This window comes from Giraffa tippelskirchi, chromosome 11 (genome assembly GCF_054371585.1).
Source record: "Giraffa tippelskirchi isolate mGirTip1 chromosome 11, T2T-mGirTip1v1.2.pri, whole genome shotgun sequence".
Classification (NCBI taxonomy): domain Eukaryota; kingdom Metazoa; phylum Chordata; class Mammalia; order Artiodactyla; family Giraffidae; genus Giraffa; species Giraffa tippelskirchi.
The window spans coordinates 91,462,795-91,485,240 of record NC_137285.1 but is presented as its reverse complement, the minus strand read 5'-3'; the positions used below and the strand labels follow the sequence as shown (position 1 = coordinate 91,485,240).

General features: G+C 40.9%; 1 protein-coding gene across 1 annotated transcript in view; it reads right to left on the bottom strand.

The window, feature by feature from the left end:
- The window catches only part of SESN3 (sestrin 3), a 69,935-nt gene extending 68,894 nt beyond the window's left edge, over positions 1-1,041 (bottom strand). The window contains exon 1 of the mRNA XM_081545466.1: positions 331-1,041. The gene's annotated coding sequence lies outside the window, so the exon portion shown is untranslated. The remainder of the gene's footprint in view (positions 1-330) is intronic.
- Positions 1,042-22,446: the final 21,405 nt, after the last annotated feature.

Below are 22,446 nucleotides of genomic sequence, written 5' to 3'. Positions count from 1 at the left end.
GGCTCCGAACTGCGGGGAGACGGCGGGTTACTTCGGTAGCCGGGTGGGAGGGAACTGAGTTTGTGCTGCTCCGCCAATAGGAGGAGGGGGGTGTGTCATATGCAAATAATCCCGTGAAACCTGGCCCCTCCCCTAAGGCCAGCCACAGCCCCTGCCCCAGGTCCCTGCAGAAATGGGGAGAGAATGAGATAAATAGCTGGGAGCTAGAGCTCGCTAGAGAGTCTAAGACGCGACTAAATGTTACCTGATTTCTTGAGAAAGACTGTGGGGATGGGGGGAGCTAAAACGTTCATACCAGTCCACCAGGGCAGTGGTTAGGCTTTCTCTTACCCAGAATCTTAGCTGGAAAGAAGACTGCAGTCATGTAGCAGTTGGTAGCCAAGGATCTCAAAGAACTTTATGCATCGCTTATCCTTGTTTTGCAAAAGACCAGTTACCTAAAGCTTCGGTAGCGGGTGGGGGGTAGATGTTTAAGTACATTTACACCGTTAGTCGGTTAGAGGGAAACAAAAAGACTCAAAACCTGTGGGTTAGCGGTTTCCTCCTCCATCTAAAGCCCCTTCTCGTCGTAGTCTCTCAGCAACGAAAATTCTTTTATTTGTCCAGCTCGAAAAGGCCAAAGAGACAGGTTTGTCTTCCACCCCAAAGTCCTTCTGGGGCAGCTGGTTAGATAAACGCAGAACACGGAGGCCCGCCTGGGAACGAAGCTTCAGAGAACAAATTGCCGTTTAAAGCTGTTGGGCTAGACCTGCCTCTTGCAAAGCTACAAATGAATTCAGGATTTTGGTGTTCACGCTCTGGGGAGAGAAAGCAGTTGTAACTGGGGGAAGCTCAGGCTGGCAGGGTGTTGGGGGCGACAGACAAGTGGGAGAGTAAGGTCTCCGGAGGGGCTAGCAGCTCTCATGCTGGTCGAAGGCGGGTCCCGACGCGAGACACCCCGAAACCTGCTGCCCCGTGAGAACAAAGGCAGGTGCCGAGCGAGAGCCTGGTTGGTGCCGGGCGCTCCCCGGCGTCCTCCGGGCCGCGGAGATTTCTTGCTCTGCCCACTGGGGCCGAGTTCCGTGCACACTGGAACCCCAGCTCCCCGCTCGTTCCTGGCTGAAACCACACAGGACTGTGCGTTATGACATCACCTGTTTTCGCGCTGGAGAACGCGATTGGTATTCTCGGCTTCTGCTTTTCTTAAAGGTCGCTAGCGTACGAGGATCTGTGAAGGCCTGCAGTTGGCAGAATGAATCTGTGGAGATGATTTACATGGACGATTTCACTGGTTTGCATTTCTTTCCTTTCCTTTCTTTTTTAATTTAAAGAACTGCCCTGGTTTCCTTAGGGATTCAGTGTGGGGTTGTGATGCAAAATCAGGAAGGTACACTTGGAGGAGCTAGCAAGTTTAGCATATCAAAGCTATTAGACCAAATTATGTGGTTAAAACTGCCAATCTCCTCATTTTTGGACAGCTGCCCCCTCTCTGTCCCTTTTAGAGATCAACGGGCATAAACCAAGTTACACAAGGAACAAAGGAAATGAAAATCTGCCAGTGTCAGGTTTAAATAGATTAAAATAGACTGGAAAACCCCCAAAGGGTTTAAGTGATGTGGTGGGGTAAATGTGTTGATCCATTTAACTAGTGATAGCTAAAGTTCTCTTGGTATTGTGTGGATTTATACAGCCTAGGAGAGCAATGGTGTGGGGAAGGTGTATAATAACATTCAGTTAGAAGAAACTAAAAAAGAAGATTCAGCAAAGGGAGAAATGACTTACATACACTTCAATGCAGAGAATCAAGAAATCCAGGGAGAAAGTTAGGAAGGCACAGTTGTCCTAAGAACTGAAACACATATGTGTCCCCATTTAGTGGTACATTCCTTGAGTTATATTCCTGGCTTGGAAAGCAGATTTTATGTGAATACATTTTAAAGGCAAGTTGAAATTAAAGGATGAAATGAATTTTTGTGCAGAGATTGAATTTTCTCAAACAATATTTTAGCTTCAAATTATTTTCTATCATATACTTTTTATATCCTTTCCTTTTATTTGATAGCTAAAATTCTTTCATAGTGAAGTCCCTTAAGTTCTTCAATAACCCAGAGAGGAAGGCCAAGAGAGGCCAGCCCCATACAATCATACCCTCTAACAAAGATTGCTAAAAGGAGGTTTTAGAGGAATCTCTTCATTGATCCATGGTCATGTACAGGTATGTGACCTATTGATGCCCCTCTCCACCAAATCCTCCAAACTTTTATAAAATTAATTGTTTACACTGTCATTTATTTGGCAGTCAACCATGTAACATTTCTCTTATTGAATCACGATATATGTGTAATATGTCTTCTGTTGAACCACAGTGTATAGTGTTTGTGTCCCACCTCTGAAGTTTCCAATCCAGTAACTCATTCTCAATACCCAATGAGCATCCTTTCCTCCGGTCTCTCACGCCCTCAATTCCATCCTCCTTCTTCTCCCTTCTCCTAGTAATGTTCAGCTTCTGGACTCGTCCTTTCTTTTCCATCCCTCACCTGGCCTCTTTTTCCTTCCCAGCCAGCCTGGATACTAGGAGACTGTGACTTAGAAAATAAGTGACTTGCAAATCCTGGACCACATTGTTAGTTAGAGAGAAGGAAACAAAAGCCCATTCTTTGAACTTGATACAGAGCAAGGAAAAACTCTGCCCCTTTCATTGGCTGTCTAAAACAAGAAAGAACTTTAGGAAAGTAAGACAGTGGCGAAAATTAACAACCAATGTTGAGCACTCCTTTTTAAGTTTTTAATTACAAATTGAGAATGATATTTTGTTAAACATTTTACACCATTTAAAAATAATTTTTGCTTGTTTTGAACTATTTTTTTTAAGTGTGACCTTTTTTTTCCTCGTCGTACATAAAATCACATGGCTTGGATGTACCGTAAATTATTTAACTATTACTCCATTATGGGACATGTAGATTATTTCCAGTTTCTCGTGATTATAAATAATACTCTGATAAGCTTCCTCATATGTAAGTTTCTGGCAGCATCTTTGATTCTTAGATATGAAATTTCTAACCAGAAGGATGTGAATATGTTTTAGGACTCTTGATATAATTTACTAAAAGGTTTTGTGGAAAGATTTAACCAATTTGCACTCAATTCACCATAAGAGGGCTTCCCAGGTGGCTCAGTGGTAAAGAACCTGCCTGCCAACGGGGGAGATGCAGGTTCAATCTCTGGGTCAGGAAGATCCCCTTGAGCAGCAAATGGCAACCCACTCCAGTATTCTTGCCTGGGAAATCCCACAGATAGAGGAACCTGGTGGTCTACAGTCCATGGGTCATGAAGAGTTGGACACAATTGAGCGCACGTGCGCATACACACACACACACACACACACACACACACACACACACACACTCAACAAATAAGCACCCAGGAGAGAGATCGTTTGAAAACACAAGTCTGATGTGTCATTCTCCTCCAGAAGCCCAGTCAATAGTCTGCTTACCTCTGCTTTAAATGCCCTCCACCTCTTTCTGCCTATTGGTTTCCCTCTTTCATTGAAAGATCTCTTGGTAGATTAAGCATTTGTCAAAGCATCCTTTCCTAAACTTCTTCCTTAGCATCAAACACAATACTGAAATGAGTGGTTCAGATTCTATTTTCTCATTAGACTGTGAACCCCTGAAGGGCAGAGAATGAACTGCATTCCCTTGTTCACTCCCAGCTCCTAGCTCAACCCATTTTAAGAGAAATGCTTAAAAAATCTTGGAGAAAATAAGGAGTTTTCACTTGACTTTCCTCAATATACTGTAAGTCTAGGGCATCTCTTTTTAATCTCTAATAATAGCTACAGGATCTTACAAAAGGATCCCAACACATATCTGTGAATTGAGTGGTTCAAAACGACTATTGCTGCAAAGCAGAGATTGAATTCATGTCCTTACCTGTCACCAAGTTCTTCTTGACACTGAACATCATGATCACAACTGAAGCTTGCTATCTCTCTTATAAAATGAAAGTTCTTACCACAAACCAAGGGTATCGGGAGAGAGGGTTGGGCACATTTTTATGTTCAGCACTTTTGAAAGAAGATACCATGTAACATGCTGTGACTTTTGGACTTGAAATTGTTTACTTCTCTAGATATTCTCCTCCTACTGACCTAAGAACTGGGCCCCTTTATAGTTCCTAAATAAGGATTCAATTGAAAAAATAAATTACTGAAGATATTTTTAAAATTCCAGTTCTGGAGACAATAGGTCATTTTCTAATATTTTGCCTTCTCAGACTTTTTTGTCTTTCCCCTGGGGGCACCCAAAGCCTTGGATTGCAGGGCAAGTACTGCATTATTTACAAATTTGCAAATATTGTAATTTGTTTTGTGCACAAAGGAATTTGCACTTCACACAGTTGTAAATTGATTGCTCCCTTTGAGCTGTTAATTAGATTCCTGCTAATTTTTCCTAGGGCCCAAGACCAACACTACTCCAAAGGAGGAATTAAGAAGATGTGATCCAAAAGCGGCACTTACTTAAGTGCCCCTTCCCCTTCCACCCTCTCCATCGCCCACCTCCACCAGGAACACTATTCTTACCGAAGCTCATTTTCCAAAGAACAAATATTCCATCAAGATCCAGATTTCTGCCAGCTTTCTCTTCTAACTTCCCCTTCCAGAGTTTCCTGCATTAAACCCCGTAGAAAGCAGACTGCAAAGGCGAGGCCTACAGATGTGGGTTTGTCATTGTTTGTTTGGCCTGCAAAATATTAGCCAGCACAGTCCTTTTTAACATTGAATTACTTAAAAATACTTACGTTGTAGGAGATATTTGCCGCCACACCTCCCCCACCCAGCAAGTTTAGATTTCTGATGTCTCTTGAAAAATGGTTAGATCTGGTTACACTGGATGTATACTGGTATATGGCCACCATCTGCTGGAGCCCAGTACCTGTTATCTGGATTTGGACATGCATTTTCTAGTTTTCCAACGTCTCTGTCACTCTTCTGGGGTTCCATTTTACTACTTTACTTACATTACCTCCTTGACTTTTGTAAGGATTTGCCATCTCTAAACTTTCTCCAGCACCCAAATTACTGATCTGCTGACTGATCCTCTTAACTTTATCATAGAATATGACTTAAAAAGGAACTTGTCATCTCTTTGCTATAGCAAAAGTTGAGGAAAAGGATCCAGTGTAAAGAATATCATGATATGCAGTTGCCTGGGTGATGGTAAATAAGGGATGGATTGCAAAGTGGCCTGAGGAATCTTTTGTTGGTGATGGAAATGGTATGTATCTTGATTGTGCTAATACTTTCATGGGTGTACATAACTGTCAAAATGCAATCAACTGTAGTTTTATTATGCAGTTAACTGTGTGTAAGTTATGTCTCAATATAGTGGATTTTTTTAAAAAACAGAATGATGGTTGTATAATATTTTAGCATTTGTATGTAAAACAATCTGTTCTGTCAAAGTTCTATAATTGGATATTTGTAGGAATACTTTTAGTGAAAATGAATAATATCAGGTATGCAAATTGAAAAAAAGAATATCATGATATGTGTATCAATTACACGCCAATTAAAACATAAATTAAAAAAAGAATACTCTGGTACTCTGAGACATACGTGTGTATGTGTGTGTGTGTGTGTATGTATATACACAAAATGGGAGGGACAGTTGTGTTGTCTAAGAAGGGACTATTATGTCCTTTACACTGGTAACCTCACTCCTTATTCTAACTCTGTCTAAATTCCCATTCAAATTGTAGCTTTAGGAGAATGGGACCAAGGGGAACGTGGCAATAATAGGAGAACCACGAGAGTGCTTTCTCTGATAAGTATTATCATGTGGGGACTAAGAGCCTGGGCTCTGGAGTCAGATATGGATTTGAGTGCTGACTTGGCCCCTTGCTAGATATAGGACCTTGGGCAAGTCACTTACTGTCTCTAGGCTTCAGTTTCCTCATCTGTAAGATTAAGTAATAAAGGTACTTTCTCAAAGGGTGATTGTGAAGATTGAATGAGATAATGCACTGTAGTGTTCAGAAAGCGACTAGAACCTTGCAAGCCCTCAAAGAATGCTTGCTGCTAGCTGCCACAATACAAAGGATGTTATGCTCTGACATTGGTCTAGTTACTTAACTTTTCTGCGTCTTAATCTTTGTCATCTAAAAGGAAGATATTAATACTGGCTTAGTTATAGACAGCTGTTTTGAGGAATAAGTGGGTTATATGTAAAGCACTGTAAGATAATGTCTAGCATATAAGAAATGCTATGTGAATATTTAGTCTTACTGTATACTGTGGTCAGGAGATCTTTTTTATTTACTTTTTTTTCTGTGAAGGTCTTTGATTTTCAAGGTACTTCTTAAAAGTAACGTAACATAGTGTTGTACAAGTAGCAATGGACAGAAAGGCAGAAGACCTAAGGTTTAGTTCAGTAGTGCTGTAAACTAAGTGATTTTGGGCCTCAGCTTCCTTATCTGTTAAATGTGGAAGGGTCATTAAGTGGGCTCAGGGCCAATCCAGATTGTAGGAAAATTGAAGCTTATGTAATATGGAGACCTTCCTTAAGAAAAAAATACGAAACTATGGATGCAAAATTATTTATGAAAGTGAACACTTATTTAAAATAAATACTTATTTAAAATCAATAAATGGAATCAATAAACTTTAAAAAGCTGAAAATACTATAAACATCACAAAATCCAAATGAATAACAAAACTTTATCAATCAACTACCTGACACAACCCTATATTACTTTTTTCCCCTACATATTTTCGGCTGTATATTTTGATTTCCTTTTCATATGAGAATGATTTTTGCAATGTTATCTTCTATGGAGAAAATAGAAGGACGATTCATTTTTTTCTCTAGTCTAGTGCCCTAGGACATTTATGCGTCATAAACATTTTCCAGCCTACATCTTTGTGACATGATGCATGTGAATTGGCCTGGTGGCAGTAGAAATATTCCTAGAATCCATTCTTACATTGGGGCATCTCAAACCAACAACCGCACATGAAATGACTATTATCTCTTTCTATATATTACTGCTACTGCTGCTAAGTCGCTTCAGTCGTGTCCGACTCTGTGCGACACCATAGACAGAAGCCCATCAGGCTCTGCCGTCCCTGGGATTCTCCAGGGAAGAACACTGGAGTGGGTTGCCATTTCCTTCTCCAATGCATGAAAGTCAAAAGGGAAAGTGAAGTCGTCTCTGACTCCTAGCGACCCCATGGACTGCAGCCTACCAGGCTCCTCCATCCATGGGATTTTCCAGGCAAAAGTACTGGAGTGGGGTGCCATTGCCTTCTCTGCTTTCTATATATATAACCCACCAAACACAAGCTAAAGGTATCTGCATCTCAACTTCCCCTTACCTAGAATAACAAAAATACCCATGGCTTCCCAATTTCTCCAGCATGAGGGAGAGTTTGAAAGAGGTAACTTGAGTGCAAAGAGTTTGTGGTCCTTACCAATAATAGTTAATAGCTTGTTTTTAAAATTTAATTAAGAATATGACTATGTGAACACATTTCTCTGGTCTCTCCAAAGGCCTTGGAAGGGGCCAGTGCTAGTGATGGACACTAAGGTTTAAATGTCATTAAATTTGTGGTTAATTCATATCTGAGAATCACAAAGACCTATTCAAGCTCTAAAATTCTGTGAATTTGTTTTGTCTTACAATTTCCATGAGAATCTAGTGCAAGCAGGATTACTGGGACAGGAGAAGCAGGAGAATTTCTGCAAGTAGGCAGGAAGAAAGTAAAAGCAGCTCTAGACTCAAAAAATCCCCAAAGTTGCCCAGGTTTTCCTTTGTTCCCTTATTTCTTCTGTGAGTCTATTCCTTTTTTTATTAATCTATTTGTACTTCCCCTAGTTCTTAATATCTTTCTTATAGATGTGAGGAAACTAAGACAGAAATAATTTTATGTATTTTAAAGAAAGATCATTGTGGAATATGCTAGCTGTCTGGGTGTTAAAAGGGAAAGTAGGTGAAAAAAACAAAAATCCACATTAGAGTAAGGGAGTTTGGAAATAGGATCCAGTTAATTGGAGTATAGAGGAGTTATAATTTTTAGACTCAGGTGTCTTAGATAACATATAACAGTATTTATTCTATTGTGAAGAATTTGCAGGAAATCAACACATAGTTGAAGGGACCCTTAGAAGGGAACAGCCTACACTTCAATTTTCATCTCTTCTGAAAGTAACAGTTACATACAGATTTTGAATGTCTTCAAGGATGAGCCTTTATTCATCTGAGTATGTCAAGTACTTGGAACCTAAGAGGAAGTGCTTGAAAAAGCTTGTTGGATGAAATAATTGGATGTATTAGAGTTTGTTAACTAGAAAGTAAGCAGATATATTTTTACCAACAAAAGTTCCCAAGTTGTCTTAAAATTGTAAAATGATTTTCATGCAAAGGTTAAAATTTGCCTTGGTAGCAAGAAGGAACTTTCAATAATTATATAAATGGTAACAACAAATAGCAATTTCAAAGATAATTCAACATCCATTTATGATAAAAACCCTCCAAAAAGCAGGAATAGAAGGAACATACCTCAACATAGTAAAAGCTATATATGACAAACCCACAGCAAATATTATCCTAAATGGTGAAAAACTGAAAGCATTTCCCCTAAAGTCAGGAACAAGACAAGGGTGCCCACTCTCACCACTACTATTCAACATAGTTTTGGAAGTTTTGGCCACAGCAATCAGAGCAGAAAAAAGAAATAAAAGGAATCCAGATTGGAAAAGAAGAAGTAAAACTCTCACTGTTTGCAGATGACATGATCTTCAACATAGAAAACCCTAAAGACTCCACCAGAAAATTACTAGAGCTAATCAATGAATATAGTAAAGTTGCAGGATATAAAATTAACACACAGAAATCCCTTGCATTCCTATACACTAACAACAAGAAAACAGAAAGAGAAATTAAGGAAACAATTCCATTCACCATCGCAACGAAAAGAATAAAATACTTAGGAATATATCTACCTAAAGAAACAAAAGACCTATATATAGAAAACTATAAAACACTGGTGAAAGAAATCAAAGAGGACACAAATAGATGGAGAAATATACTGAGTTCATGGATTGGAAGAATCAATATAGTGAAGATGAGTATACTACCCAAAGCAATCTATAGATTCAGTGTAATCCCTATCAAGCTACCAATGATATTTTTCAGAGAACTGGAACAAATAATTTCACAATTTGTATGGAAATACAAAAAACCTCGAATAGCCAAAGCAATCTTGAGAAAGAAGAATGGAACTGGCAGAATCAACCTGTCTGACTTCAGGCTCTACTACAAAGCTGCAGTCATCAAGACAGTATGGTACTGGCACAAGGACAGAAATATAGATCAATGGAACAAAATAGAAACCCAGAGATAAATCCGCACACCTATGGACACCTTATCTTCGACAAAGGAGGCAAGAATATACAATGGAGAAGAGACAATCTCTTTAACAAGTGGTGCTGGGAAAAGTGGTCAACCACTTGTAAAAGAATGAAACTAGAACACTTTCTAACACCATACACAAAAATAAACTCAAAATGGATTAAAGATCTAAATGTAAGACCAGAAACTATAAAACTCCTAGAGGAAAACATAGGTAAAACACTCTCCGACATAAACGACAGCAGGATCCTCTATGACCCACCTCCCAGAATATTGGAAATAAAAGCAAAAATAAACAAATGGGACCTAATTAAAATTAAAGGCTTTTGCACAACAAAGGAAACTATAAGCAAGGTGAAAAGACAGCCTTCAGAATGGGAGAAAATAATAGCAAACGAAGCAACAGACAAACAATTAATCTCTAAAATATACAAGCAACTCCTGCAGCTGAATTCCAGAAAAATAAACGACCCAATCAAAAAATGGGCCAAAGAACTAAACAGTTCTAATGAGGTGGATGAAACTGGAGCCCATAATACATAGTGAAGTAAGCCAGAAAGAAAAACACCAATACAGTATACTAACACATATATATGGAATTTAGTAAATCGGTAAAGATAACCCTTTATGCGAGACAGCAAAAGAGACACAGATATATAGAACAGTATTATGGACTCTACGGGAGAGCGCGAGAGTGGGATGATATGGGAGAATGCCATTGAACCATGTAAATTATCATATGTGAAATGGATCGCCAGTCCAGGTTCGATGCATGATACAGGGTGCTTGGAGCTGGTGCACTGGGATGACCTGGAGGGATGGGATGGGGAGGGAGGTGGGAGGGGGTTTCTGGAAGGGGAAAACATGTACACCCGTGGTGGATTCATGTCAATGTATAGCAAAACCAATATAATAGTGTAAAGTTAAAAAATAGATAAATAAACTAATTTAATTAAAAAAATTTAAAAAAAAAGATAAAATGTTGGCATTCCTACATGAGCTTCCAGGTTGGAATCACAATAGCGTCTCATAAGATTTTGGAAAGCTGGAAGCATTTTGGAAGAGTATGCTTCGAAATACATGCTGTCCAGATAGTCTTATTCACCCATTGATTTATTGGACACTCAGCAAATAGAAGTCCTGGTGATTAAAAAAATAACAAAGGATAAGTTTACAGTTTAATAGAGAGACTAAGGTATAATCTCTGCACTTTTGTAGAAGATAAATAGAAAATGGAGAATAGAGGGTAAGAGAATTATTAGAGAAGAATTCAGAAAGCTCCTTTGAGCATCTATGCCTGTAACTGTACGTCTCAGTGGTAGCGATGCAAATTCATTCCTGTGTTCACGCGTTCATTTCCTCAACGTGTGTCTGTGGAGTACAAGTACCAGGCTCTTGGCTAGTTAGGGAACATGAGAATCAGGGTCTTACAGAACAGATAATCTGCCAGAGAAGATGGACTTCAAACAAATAACGCCGATATGTAATGAGTATTTTTATTTTTATTTTTGGCCACACTGTGTGGCATGTTGGACCTTAGTTCCCCAACCAAGGATCAAACAGGTGCCATCTGAAGTGGAAGCTTGGGTTCTTAACCACTGGACCGCCTGGGAAGTCCCTGTAATGATTATTATAGTAGGCAAAACACAGGAAGGAAACATACAGCAGGGGAATCTGACCTGATCCAGGCTTCCCTGAGGAGGTAAAATGCAAACCCAAGTAGTGAACTGTCCACATTTTTGACAGTGGCTACCCTGTATGCCAGCCAGTAGGTCCTTTCCATCTGCAACTCACATCTTGATATTTCAGTTCCTCTTTTAATATAGTTCCTGTTACTATTATAAAGCTCCTATTAATCCTGAGTTTTTATATTACAGTAAACAAACTTTGGGCTTCCCTGGTGGCTCAGATGGTAAAGAATTTGCCTGTATGCAGGAGACCCAGTGGAGACCCAGGTTTGATCCCTGGGTTGGGAAGATCCCCTGGAGAAGGGAATGGCAACCCACTCTAGTATTCTTGCCTGGAGAATCCCATGGACAGAGGAGACTGGTGGGCTACAGTCCATGGGGTCACAAAGAGTCGGACATGACTGAGCGACTAACACTGACTTTCAAACAAACTTTAATGCTGGGAGCAAGCTTCCTTTCTCTTGTATGAGGCACTATCTTTATTTAACTTCTTTTTCCTAATTAAAAAATATTATTTAACATCATTTCACGCTTGATATTTCTCACTTACCCCACCACCATGCTGAATTCCATCCGTGTATGTGCCAGATAAATGTAGGTACCATTTCTAAGAGGTACATTTATTTTATCTCTCTTCAGACTCTCAGGTATTTGAAAGTAATCCTCCTATCTCTAATCTGTATTCTCGAATTCCCACAACACCCATGCTAATGACACTATAATCATAACAGATATAGTAATAGAAGCAACCACTACCATTTACTGAGTGCTTACTGTGTATCAGTCACTTCACAATATTCTTTATACATTATCTTACCTAATATTTACAAAATGCCCATGAATGGCTATTATTATCTCCATTTTTACAAACAATTTATAGGGATTAAAAGTTTGGTCAGAGTTATTACAAGACATTTGAGATTTGAACCTAGATTTGCTTAATGCCAGTATTTATAGATAGTATTATGCAATCCTGTCTTTGCATTGTACAATCAGAATATTGTAAATATTCTTGGAAATAATTCTCTGTGATAGGTTACCAAACTATGAGGTCTACTGATTTAGGTCTCCCAATGTCCACCAAATACAGTGTGGGCATTTCTGGTAGCTGGATTACTATTGAAATCAATGCTATGGGAGTAGAAAAAGCAATATGCATTATTCTCTATTCTAGTATTTTATTGCCCATTGGCATGTTACTCTAAAATAAAACAATTGAATGATCCTGGGATTCAAAAAATCCTTTTGTTGACACTCCAAATGCCGAAATTCCAAATGTTTTGATATTTAAGTCTGACGATCCCTAGGCAAGTGGTTAGTCATGCAGGTAAAATGATGAATATACTAGAGATAAAGTTGAAGGAGAGGAGAGATGAAAGAAGTTACCCTTGTTCCTCTTATATGCTGTGTCAAGGATGGCCCAGGCCCATTGTGATTGGTTGAAATTAGCTCATCTAACAAAGGAGATGAATGAACTGGTTTCCATGTAATCTGCTGGTGAACTAGAGGTATTTGTCTCAGCCTGTCCCATCCAGATCCTCCTCTAAGAAGATCTTCCTGCCTGTGGGCTCATTCTAAACAGTGATGTTCTATACTATGTGTTTGCTCCTTGTCTCACATGAGTAGACCAAGGAGTAGGCACTTGGTGGAAAATAGCCATTCCGTGACCTGGCCAGCCATCTGAATGGACTAGCTTAAAATGATGATCTGGGCCAATCAGTTCCCTTTCTGGGAAATTCGGCAATTGGAAACTAAAACACCAAGCCAGCCGGCAGCAAAGTCAGATTGTGAGAGGATGCCATGAACCAAAAGGAACCTAGAATTATGAAGCGGGGAGCAGAGAGTAAAGGTTGAGGAAGAAAGGTTGGACAAGGAGGCTGGAGGCAATGCACAGAAAGAAAGCGAAGACCCTAAGACACCGGCATTTAGAGGTGCCTTCAATCTTGGCTCTTTCCAGTTCTGGTCCCTGCCGTGTATCCTTGTGACAATCCGCCCAGACTCCCCTCCACCCCCTCTCCCATCTAAATCCCCTTCCACCACGAATTTTGTGAAGTACCTTGAGTGTGCCTGTTTCTTTCAATCAAAAGAGATTGATGGAAACCATCTTCCTTCCCTTGCATGTCAAGCACTTACAAATATGAAGTATTACTCTTCGTTCTCATTAGCAAATGGATGTGAAAGCCTGGCATTCAAAAGAAAGAACAAGAATGCGCTGAGCCAGAAAACCCCAGTTTGGTTTTTGCACATAGAAAAAAATCTTCCAATGTACATTTCATTAAGAAAGTCTGCTCTTGAATTTTTAGGACATTTTGTGCCTCCAGCTGGAGATTGAAGATCAGTAATCTATTACCTAAACTGCTTCTCTCCAAGTTTAACATCAGCCGGATTCTAACGTGTCTACCTGAGCAACCGCCCGTGAAGAAAACTTTGAGAGATAAAGGCTTTCTCTCTTTCTCCTTCATTCAGACCTCATGCCTGCTGGCCCAGTTTAATGATTGTCTAGCGTTCTTGAACCAAAAAAGATTTTTTTTTTTTTAAAGTAAAAACAAACAGAAATGGAAGTTAAATATCTTTGAACATTTCCAAGAATTAAGTGGTGAAGAAAAAGATAAAATAAATGAGGGCAGCTTTGGGTGAATTTGCAAAGTTACAGATCACCATGGTGGTCTTTATGAAATAATGAAGAGGACCAGGTATGTAACTATGAACAGGTATAAATATTTTCTTTTGACTCAACTTGCCGGATGAGGAATATGCCTGAACAAGCAATCTGTTTCTGTAGGGCCAGTCGCTAGCTTTGGAGGAGCTCAAGCTCTACTCAGGTAGCCACGATAAATCTGGAATAGTCTTGGTTTCCATTCCTGTTCCTCACATGCTTTGCCTCTGTGGAAGCCACTACTTTTTCTCCCTTTTCTAAGTGTCTCTCTCTCCCTCCCTTCCTCCTCCCTCCCCATCCTTCTCCCTCCTCCCCTTCCCTCCCCCTTCCTCCTCCTCTTTCTCCCCCCTTCTCCCTCCTCCTCCTTCCCTCCCCCTTCCTCCTCCTCTTTCTCCCCCTTCTCCCTCCTCTTTTCTTCCCTCCCCTCCTCCTCCAGTTCCTCCCTGTCCTCCTCTTCCCCCTCCTCCTTCCTCTCCTCCCCTTCCTCTTCCTCCTCCGTTCTGTCTTTCCTCTTCCGCCTCTCTCTTTCTCTCTCACTTATATTGGGTTTATTCTAAACTCAGCCACCCTCGAACCCATGGTCTCTCTTGCAGGTACAATAGTTCTTAGGATTTGCTAAGATCTTGGGAAATAAAGGAGATGCTTCACTTGACCAGTGAGGATCCTCTCTGCCACACCTTTGGAAACGCTGTGGATGGGGAATTAAAGGAAGAGATGTTTCCCCCCGGGGCCATCCCAGAAGGACTGTGGTTGTGCTGGACTTGCTGTTGATGCAACAACTCTGCTGTTCTTTCTGTATGTTCGAGACCTGTCACTTTGCATTTTATTTCTCCAAGAAGACCCAAACATCTAGAGATTCACATGTCTGGGGGGGAACTGGAATGCCGAGGGATGGAAACAAATGGAAATACATTATACCAGTGGAACTTCAGCTATGACCTGAAATGCGTTACCTAAGAGCTCTGTAAGGGAGAAATTGAAAACTTTTTGTTTCTATCTTAATATTATAAAATCTAGTCACTGTTCAAAAACCCTTCAAATTTCATTTTTTTTAGTAATTACTTTGTAGAGTTTTTTGAGGATTAAATGAAAAAATTAATGTAAAGTGCATAGAACAGTGTCCCTCCTGTTATGAGCACTCAATAAATGTTAGCTATTATTATTACTTTTAAAAGGTTTCATACAGCAATAATATATTTGTTCAACTGCAATTGAAATTTATTTGAATTTTAATGTTTTGGGCTCCCTGGTGCCATTTACCACTGTATTTGATTTAAAAGGGCTCAAGTACTTGGTAACATTCAAGGTGGATCATCAAGCATCTTTACTGCAATTGTGTTTGCAAAGTACATTTTGGTATTCTATTAGTTACTCTGTTCAGTCACATTATAAGATAGAGAATTCTGTGTCGGAGATCCTGTTGGAAAATGAAGAATCTAAGTGTCAGGAGAAATTAAATGACAACAGTGTATCTCCCATTCTAACCTCTCTCTAGATGAAGAAAGACCATCTTCTTTGGGACTTGGGCTAGCATGTGAGGAATATGCATCCACACTGGAATAGGAAGTGGCAACCCACTCCAGTATTCTTGCCTGGGAAATCCCATGGACAGAGGAGCCTGGCTGGCTACAGTCCATGGTGGTTGCAAAGAATCAGACACGACTGAGTGACAACAATAACAGTGCATCCGCACACATGAATATATGCCTTTATGTGTCCTGCTCTCAACAAATTCTCTTTTCTTCTTATTTGGTCATGCTTTGCAGCTTGTGGGATCTTATTTTCCCAGTCAGGGATTGAACACAGGCCCCCTATAGTGGAATTGAGGAGTCCTAACCCCTGGACAGCCAGGGAATTCCCAACAAATTCTTTTTCCTAGAGTATGAAAAGGCAAAAAGCTAGAAATAGTGAGTCATAATCTTTCCTGAAGCTTTTGACTGAAGAGCTGCAGCTTGTCAGTTGATGGAAAGGAAGTATTATTCCCATTTAAGAGCGGGAATCCTGAGATAGAATGCCCTGGCTCTTGCCATCAAGATCTTTGTCTGCTAGCCAATAACTGATGATCTCAGTTTTGCTCTACAAGAGGCAACTAACTAACCTTAGGAATATGGACACTATCACAAAAGATAACATGCCTGATGTATTTTGTATGACTCTAGTAAGAAGCTAACCATACTATAAATAGGTCTGTTTTTTTTTTAAATATAGGTCTGGGCTGAGAGGGTCTTCTGGGAAGTGTAAATGGGGAGGATATATAAAGCATGGACCAACCCATGGATTCTTTCATCTTTGCCTTTTACAATTGCCCTCTGTTTATAGAAGTCTATTTATGAGTCTGCCTTGGTCATCAGGCAAAATGCCTTATTTATTTCCTAGCTGTTTACAGAACCAAGGACCCAGGCTACAGGATATTTATACTGTTGTCTATCAAAGCATTCACTGGGAGAAGAGATAAGCGATTCATCTGCCAAAAATATTGTGGTCTGCAAAATAGGAACACCCATGAAAGAAGTCACCACATTACCATGTCATGAGAAAATGAGTGTGTTCTCTTGAGCAGATGATGTAGCTCATTTAGGTCGATCCTTCCTCAGATATCATGAACACAATTTTTGCTTTTTCACTATAGTTCTTCGTTGCTTGGACAGGGACATCTCAGGTGGAAAGGGCCTGAAGCAAAGTCTGAGTTGGATCCTCCTGAGAACATCAAGAAGAGTTTTCTTCCCTTTTTTTCAAAGAACTGAGGAGTATATTTAGCCAGACAAACGTAAGGTTCCAGATGTGGAGGATTATGAGGAGCGGTAAGATTTTTCTAGGTGGAAAAAGCAAAGGGAAGGCAGATGCTTGGGTGTGTGCAGGGGCTTATAGCCCTGGGGCTGCCCTAAAGAGCTTCAGGGTGAAGCCAGCCATGTGACCCCCAAGGCGGGACAATAACCTGGGGTGAAGAGCGGCTCCAGCCCCACCTTTGGGTTCCTGAGCCGGCTCAGCACCACTTCAGCTTTGTTCTATTTGCTCTTTGTCTTCAGGGCTTCACTGACATCATTCGACCCTATTTCTGAGTGAGATCAGGTTGATTTCTCAGAGCCCAAGGATCCCAATGACATGTTAGCTTCACCAACCTCGAGTCACCACTGCTTCTCCAGAAACACGTTCAACAAGATCACATGATTTCTCAGAGCCTTTTAACAACGCCTTTGGTGTGTCACTTATCTGACCTAATTCTGACTTTTCACATGCCAGTGTCCCATCCCTTTAATTTCATCTGGCTCTTTTCTCCATCATCAGCCCTGCTTCCTGGCCCCTCTTCACCAGAGCAAACTGCCAACCCCAGGGCTTTTGCTCTCCTTTTCACATTCCCCTCTAAAGTCACCCAAAGTATCCTGGAAGCAAAGTAGAAGAGCTTATACTATTTTCGCAGTGGAAATCCTAGCGATAACTTGTCTAAGCATGGCTTGTTTGCCAACTGATGTGGTTCATGCTCTGGCCAGGGGGGAGGTAGGGTGGGATTTTGCCCAGGCACACTTTGGCCATCCTGTGTTTTATGCTGCTTGTGCTGAGTCAGCTATTGTTTTTCCTTGAGGAACAGTGTTGGAGGCAGGGGTGGAATTCATATAACTGTAACCTTTCAGGTTGTCTCTGGTCCTGTCCAAGAACAGAATTTCAACTCCAGCCAGATACTCCCAAAAGCAAAGATCATTTGTCATAGACTGTAAGCACCCTGAGAGCACACATTTCAGTCTGGGTTCTCTTCATTCTGGGCACGTAGAATGGAGCCTGTCCCTTAGCCTGTCCCGATAAGTCTTTGTTAATTTGAATTCCTGCCTGATGAAATTATTACTGTAGTACTCTAGTACTGCATTGCAGCAAGGCTCTGCTCCATTAAATAGTGCAATATCAAATGAGTATGGCAGGGTAGATTTTAATATGCTAACTAATGTACACAAAGGAGAAAAAGATCTTTGTATGTATCATGGGCTTTGAATGAACATGAGCTTCTGAGGTCTGCAAATATCTTTCAGAGAACAGGACTGAAAATGGGGGAAAATTATAATAAATTTTAAGGAGCGTCTTGAACATGAAAGACAGTTGGTAAAGAGGAAGTTAAGCTTTTTAATTATAAAAATATGAAATTGATAGAGTTCCCTGCTTATTTGAAACACCAAGTTTTCCTAGGGCCTTGGTATTGCTATTTCCTAAAAAAGGAGGGGGTTTGTTTATACTAGGTAAAATTCCCTCCAGTTCTAAAAAGTTGAGAGACTATAATTATAAATGATCAAAAATCATAAAAAAATAAATAAAACTGATGTCTTTATTCTCTCTTGGGGGAATGAGTCTAGCCCTAGAAGAAAAAACCTGAAATAACCTGAAGTCTATGGTTGTACTCTTTAGTGTATTTGAATTCCTTAAACTGTGTACAAAAGTTTTATATATTTTTTCCCTTGAGGAACAAGGATCCATAGTTTTTATCCAATTCCCAAGGCAGTTTGAGGATCCCCCCCTCAAAACCTTATAAGTTACTGGATTTTTTATTTTTAGATTTTTTTTTAGATTGTTTCCTTATAAGGCTTGAAGTAACGCTTTCTGTATGTCAGGCATTATGCTATACATTTTATATGTATTTCCTCATTTAACCCTAACTTTGCAAGACTGCTGCTTTTCTAAGAAGTTAACTTTCTCAAAGACTTACAGCTGATAACTGGTGAAGCTGGGACACCTACCCTGGTTGAACCAGGGTGCCAGGCTTTTATTCATTATATAGAACTACTTTCTTTTTGGGAGATAGAACATGTCCCCCAAACCAGAGCCTTTTCATTCTTAGCCATTATTTTCCCTGTAATTCGTCTTTTATATTTATATCATAACTGCTTTCTGAACACCCTAAAGCCTTTATACACCCAGGAAGCATTTCTCTGTGGAACCAGCCTTCTAAAGCACTGAAGCAACCCTCTCCAGACCTCTCACCTCCGTTTTCTTCCATTGTACAACCAGGGCAGCAAGCTTAATTTTGCCTTAACCATCTATTATAGACTCAAGTCTGGCCACGTGGCACTAATGGACAACCCATACATTTGGAGAGACTCCAAGAAATCCATCCCAAGCCCTGAATGGTCCTGGCCCCGTTCCAGAATTTTACTAACTTTCCACAAATTGTGATTCTAGACACGTTCATACCTTGGCCCCCAGGATAATGGAAGCCACAAAAGAGACAGAAATTAAAATGTCAGCCCAGCTGGGCCCACAATGTGGGCCAGTAATTACAGTGGAACCCTTTGCCTCTTCGATCACCTGAGTGTAGCACGTCTGTGCCTCCTGCAAAAAAGGATAACAGAAAAATTCAGAGCAGTGTTTTTTATTTTGAAAGATAACCCTTAACTCAGTGTAAGTATAGTGTGCTAGTTAACAGTGGCAACTAAGGTTTTAATAAACCACAGGAAAAATTTTAAAAGTGAGGTGAGACGCAGAGATCAGTCTTCTGATGAGTTTTGTAATTCAGTGACCACCGTCATCACTCAAGACCTAAATTACCTGAAATGTGTCATCAAGGCCTCAGCAGCAAGTAAAAGAAAGCGTTGTTATTCTCTGCCTGAGAAAAGAGTTACCGCCCAAACCTTTCAGTTACAGCAGACTCTGAAGGGCAAGTTGTATGCCATGTCACTATGGGTAGAGAAAAGGATGTCCACAGCCAAGGTGACACCTGAGAGGTCATACACTTTGTGGGATCATGATAGAAGTTCAAAACATCAACCTGAGAAAGGTAAGTGAAACTGACAACCAAGTGTGAAGCATGGGTGGCACAAGGGATTAAATGGTGTGGGAATCAGGACATTGTCTATCTCCTCATTTTCTCCTTTTTTTTAAAAAAAAATTTTTTATAGACCCAGCCACTGATAGGAGTGGCTCATTTCCCATGAAGTGATCTGTTGTTTTCTGTGCCCTGAAGGCGCTGATTTTCAGCGTCTGTGATGTTACATCCATGAGTTTTTCCAGCTTTGAAACTGAGCGCTCCAAGCACTTGGATCCCTTTTCTTTGGCTGCCATGCCAGGGAAACACTGAGATGACTTCAGCCAAAGTAACCTTTTTGCCAATTTATATCCTCATCCAGAGAGGCAGCTGGTTGTGTTACCAAAGGAAACTGGCATTTGGTCATGAAGGAGTGTGGTGAAACTTTCCCTTTATCTTTTTATCTCCCAATATAACAAGATGGAGATGGGTTGTTTTCTTAAAGTGCTTGTCACCTGCTTTTTGATTGTTGTTTTACTTGGCTACTTTCTGCACAAGATTACAGGTTTTATGAGGACAGTTTTCCCCCTCAACCTATCTTCAATACAGTAACAACATTTTTTTTTTGAGAAATGAATAAAGAAAATCTTCTATGTTATGTGAATAGTGACATCTTTTCAGGTTAGTAAAATATGGGTTGAAATGCTCAACCGGTGGTTGTCAGCTGAGTTTGTATTACGGGTGACTGTAATAGTGAATGCAGTTAAAAGTTCTAGAAGGCACAAGTTCAGGCTCTAGTGGCTAAGTGCTATTTTTGTCCTCCAGCTCTTATGTTGCCTTCAGGTAACTCTTAGCCAGTGTTAGCCTTGGAAATCGCCCCCTCCTTCAGCCTCGGTCCCGTCCTGTTCTCCTCCCTCAGGTACACTGGGTCCTGCATTGGTAGGTGACCCTCTGTGCACCAGAGAGCCGCCTTCCCGGGGCCACTGGGCTTTGTTCAGTCACGGTCCCAGCTGGTCTCGTCAGCAGAGCGTGTCCGGTCTCTGCTTTGGTGAGAAGTGAGCTGGGGTTGTGAGCTCCTCTGCACTGACGCCAACACAGGAAAAACTGGGGGTGGGGAGAGCAAGGGAAAGGGAGATCGCGGGGGAGAGAGGGTCCTGACGACATTACTGGAGACAGTAAACTACCCACAGCTTAGCTTCCTGGTGGCTCAGATGGTAAAGAATCGGCCCGCAATGTGGGAGACCTGGGTTCTATCCCTGGGTTGGGAAGATCCCCTGCAAATGGGCATGGCAACCCACTCCAGTATTCTTGCCTGCAGAATCCCATGGACAGAGGAGCCTGGAAGGCTACAGCCCATGGGGTCACAGAGTCAGACAGGACTGAGCGACTAACATACACATCCGCAATTTAACTTTTTTTCCTGTCATTTGCCACAAAAATAACTAACTTGTTCCAGAGACTCTGTTGTGTTATTTTGTTTTTATCTTTGTAAAAGAAACATAATCATTTAGATGGCTCCCAAAGGAAGTGCCACTTGGTACATCTTGGTCTTGTTAGGAAATTCATTATTTTCTTGAACGGAAACTTCTGCCTTAGATATAATGTTGGAGCCTCTGGAACTACAGGTGAATCAAGATGCTTGTACACTCTCTTCTACCTGAAAGCTCCATATGAAGAGAGCTATTATGATCCATCTGTTCACGCATTCAATAAATAGCTATTGAGCACCTACTATGTACGGCCATATCTTTTCTTTAGGATTTATGTTTAGATTTTTCTTTGAATTGTTTTTCACATCACAGGGATTCTGGATGTTCCAGAATTGGATGTACCAATTGCTGGAGTTCCTTCCTTAGAAGGACTCCAGTGTGTCAAAGGCTCCCCTTTAAAATATAGCATCTGGAGCAAAGCATGACACCATCCATTCATATATTTTACACATGACTTAAGTGCCAACTGTGTGCCAGGTGTGAGGGTAACAGTGAATGAGGGACAATTGTGTGCTCAAAGGACTCACTACCTAGAAAAAGGAGTGCATGCGTGCTAAGTTGCTTCAGTATTGTCCGACTCTTTGCAACCCTATGGACTGTAGCCCACCAGGTTCCTCTGTCTGTGGGATTCTCTTGACCCAGGGATCAAAGCCAAGTATCTTATGTCTTCTTTATTGGTAGGCAGATTCTTTACCACTAGCTTCACATGAGAAGCCCCTAGAAAGAGGAGGCTGCCCTGTAAATAAGATAGGGAGCTACAGTGAAACCCAAATTGTAGTAGGGAAGAGTAAATTATTTTAACCTTCGTATTCTAGTGCTTTCGCTACAAGTTACTCACTAAAGAAGGGCTTCCCAGGTGGTGCTAGTGGTAAAGAACCTACCTGCCAACACAGGAGACGTAAGAGACTTGGGTTCGATCCCTGGGTCAGGAAGATCTCCTGGAGGAGGGCATGGCAACCCACTCCAGTATTCTCGACTGGAGAATCCCACAGATAGAGGAGCCTGGTGGGCTACACTCCACAGGGTCGCACAGAGTCAGACACAAGTGAAGCAACTTAGCATGCGCCCACACAATCAGTAAAGGGATGTTGCCTATAGCTTACAGAATACATAATAACCCACATCTAGGAGCCCTGCCTTCTGTGTAATGAGCACTAAACTAAAATGCCTTTGTTAAGCCCACAGGAAGCTTCCTGACCAGGCCCACCTGCAAATGGCTCCAGGCAGGGAGAAATGAACACATCCTAGATCCAGGACTTTACCCCATTCATTTTAGTATTAAGGAAGCCTGAATTTAACTCAGGAAAGATGGCTCTTTGGGACACCAGTCCACCATCTCCTTGGCCTGCCGACTTTCTGAATGATGTCCTGATTTCTTGTCCAACGACTTGTTTCTCGATTTGTTGGCCTGTTGTGTGGTGAGCAGTATGAGCTTGGACTCGGTAACAAAATGAGGGAGCTGCCAGTTCTCCTTGGAGTGGGGAATCCTTGGAA